Raw genomic sequence first — 3,440 nt, 5'->3', positions numbered from 1 at the left:
AATTGTGAAGGTAATTGATGTATGAAATTCATGCACAAGTTGAAAGAAATGTCAGGGTCATCCAGAGGACAAAGTACACAAGAAATTGGGAGCAAAAATGTAGAAAAAAGGGAAGAAGTGAAAACCTGGAAAATTGCTTAACACGGATCCGAGCTCGGATCCGTGTGTACAAGAGGGATCCGACCTCTCGTCTGTACTTCTGGCGGAGTGTATCCGAGGTCAGGACGATCCGACCTCGGATCCATCATGGGAAGGCCTCGGATCCTATAATCCGAGCTCGGATCCATTATCACTCCTCGGATCCGAGGCTCGGATCTGTCTCTCTCCTCAGCAAGTGGCACAGCCGTTTTTCTTTACCTTTCTCACAACTTTTACAGCTATTTTGAGGGACAGAAATCGGTGGCACATGCTTCTGCAATAAAAGAGAAGACCAAATGAGTGTGGACAAAAGGAACATCATATCTTTGACTTCTTTTTACAAAATCTAAGTGGAGGAAATTATGAAGTGAGAGGAATGGAATTTCTACCACCTTTTATGCAGAAACACAGGGGAGAAGCAAGGAAGACCAGACGTAGCTAGTTTTTCATTTTGTAACACTTTTTCCTCTCTAGAGGGGAGTACTTGGAGAAGCATTTTTTTTGGAGAGTTTTCACTTGTAATCATATTGTGCAAGAACATAGCAGGAATTGGAGAGCTTCACCTTCAATTGGCTAAGCTTTCTTTTATCTTTCTTATACTTGTACTTTATGATGTTTTGCATTAATAAACTTGTGAATTTGATTGTTAAATCATTCATGAGTAGCTAAACTCCTTCATCTAGGGAGTAGATGAAACTTATGGCTAAATAATACTAATTGAATGTGATTTACACTTGTTATATCTTGAGTTAACTTGTCTACTTGTGTAGCTGTGATTTCTTGTTATTGATTGATCACCAATAACTTGTTTACAGTTGTTATTGTTCAATGAGAATTGGTAATAACAATGGAAACACATGAGTAGAGCTTGAGTTGTATGTTCATGAAAATAGAAATACACTTAAGTGGATTACTTAGTATTTTATGAATTAAAACAGAGTTGTAGTAGTATTTCACCATGGAAATAGGGAAATCTATATTACTCTAAGCCATTTCATCATGAAAATGAGACTTGGTAATTTTGGAAATAAATCTCTGGTTAAGCAAGAATAATAGCAGGAAGTAAATCCATTCATTTGTGTAATTTATGCCATAAGTGGAATCTACATCCCTAGAATCTTCCTTAAGTGAAATTTCTTTGTTTGCATTTAGCATTTGTTAAACTAGATTTGTATATCAGATTTGTAGATTACAGCATTAGACTTTCTCTGCTCAAATTAATTGTAAGTCTAAATAATAGAGAGAACAGGGGCTTAGTAATTGTTTAAATTGCTCCTCGTGGGATCGACCCGATACGCATCTTGTACTACAATTGCGACCTGTATACTTGCAGTCCAACGGGTGTAAAATCGGAATTAAACTTGCATTGATACAAAAATCCCGTCAAGTTTTTGGCGCCGTTGCCGGGGAGCGGCAATATTAGGGCCTAGTCATCTCTATTAATTTAGACATTTTCATTGTTTTTATCCAAGTGGTTGAATTAAAACTACAAAAATTTCTCTTATTTTTATTTGTAGTGCATGCACCGATCAAATAGACAAGTTGCACATTTTGATCCTGAAATTGAAAGAACATTGCAGAGACAAAGGAGGAATACACTGCATCAAGAGGAACAAGAGGTTTGGCAGCCAATAGAAGATATCTTGATAGAATTACCATTTGAAGAAGAAATGGCGGAAAATGACCTAAATAGGCGAGTTCTGCGAGATTTTACTATACCGGGAACACAAGGTTCACAAACGAGCATAGCAAGGCCTGCGGTAAATGCTAACAACTTTGAGATTAAACCATCACTTATCCAAATGGTTCAACAATCTCAATTTGGAGGTAATGCAGTAGAAGATCCTAATACACACTTAGCTACATTCTTGGAAATTTGTGATACAATTAAAATGAATGGAGTTAGTGATGATGCTATAAGGCTAAGATTGTTCCCATTTTCATTGAGAGATAAGGCCAAACTTTGGCTACACTCTCATGCTCCCAATACTTTCACTGGATGGGATGAATTATCAAGAGCATTCTTAAATAAGTATTTTCCACCAGGTAAGACTGCTAAGCTTAGAATGGATATAACTAGTTTTAGCCAATTGGAAGGTGAATCATCATATGAGGCATGGGAAAGGTTTAGAGATTTGGTTCGGAAATGTCCACATCATGGACTGCCGGAGTGGTTAATCATACAAACCTTCTATAATGGTTTAGTCTTTTCTACTAAAACTATGATCGATGCAGCTGCAGGTGGAGCTTTAATGGGTAAAACACCCCAAGAAACTCATAATTTGATAGAAGAAATGGCAGCAAATAACTACCAATGGGCCAATGAGAGAGGTAATACAAGACGTCACGCAGGTATGATAGAAATGGACACTCTCAATATGCTGAGTGCTCAAATGAATAATGTGATGAAATTGCTAAGTAGACAAGGTCCAAGTTCATCTAATGCACATGTAGCATGCTGTTCTGTATGTGGAGGTGAACATGATACTAATGAGTATGTTGATTCTGAACAGGTACAATTCGTCAATAATTACAATCGTAATGCTCAAAATAACCCCTACTCGAATACTTACAATCCGGGGTGGAGAAATCATCCAAACTTTGGATGGAAGGATCAAGGAAATCAACCAAGGCCAACCAATCCACCGGGATTTCAATCAAGGCAACAACAAGCTGAAACTAAACCTGGTTGGGAGATGGCAGTGGAAAAGCTCGCAAAAGTTACTTCAGACAGATTTGAGCGAGTAGAAGGAAGGTTGGACCAACTCACTACAATGTACAGGAATGTAGAGGTCCAAATTGGTCAAATTGCTAGTTCGTTGAATAATCGAAATCAAGGCGAATTACCTAGCAAAACAGAGGTCAATCCTAAGGAGCATGTGAAAGCCATTACTCTTCGTAGTGGTAAGCAATTAGAAGAGCCTCCAGTGATGGAAGTTGAAAAAGATGAGAATGAAAAACAAGAAGAAAAGCAGAGGAACCAAGAGGCGATAGTGGAAGAAAATAGTCGGGAGGAATCAAGAGAAAATCAACCATCATCTTCCGCTACCATTCCAATACCCCCTGCGGTTCCATTTCCACAAAGATTAAAGCAAAATAAGTTTAATAAAGATTTTGAAAAATTTGTTAAACTTTTCAAACAATTGCACATTAACATTCCTTTTGCCGATGCTATTTTGCAGATTCCGTCTTATGCGAAATTTCTCAAGGAAATCATGACTAGAAAAAGAAAGTTGGAAGACTGCGAAACAATAGCATTAACGGAGGAATGTAGTGCAATTATTCAAAATAAGCTACCACCG

General features: G+C 37.8%; 1 non-coding gene across 1 annotated transcript; it reads right to left on the bottom strand.

Annotated features, from left to right (window-relative positions):
* Positions 1-2,195: 2,195 nt before the first annotated feature.
* Positions 2,196-2,302, bottom strand: LOC113776610. The gene has a single exon (XR_003469097.1). It is a non-coding gene; the product is annotated as a small nucleolar RNA R71 (small nucleolar RNA).
* Positions 2,303-3,440: the final 1,138 nt, after the last annotated feature.

Source organism: Coffea eugenioides, chromosome 6 (assembly GCF_003713205.1).
Source record: "Coffea eugenioides isolate CCC68of chromosome 6, Ceug_1.0, whole genome shotgun sequence".
NCBI lineage: Eukaryota > Viridiplantae > Streptophyta > Magnoliopsida > Gentianales > Rubiaceae > Coffea > Coffea eugenioides.
This window is presented reverse-complemented; position numbering and strand designations above follow the sequence as displayed.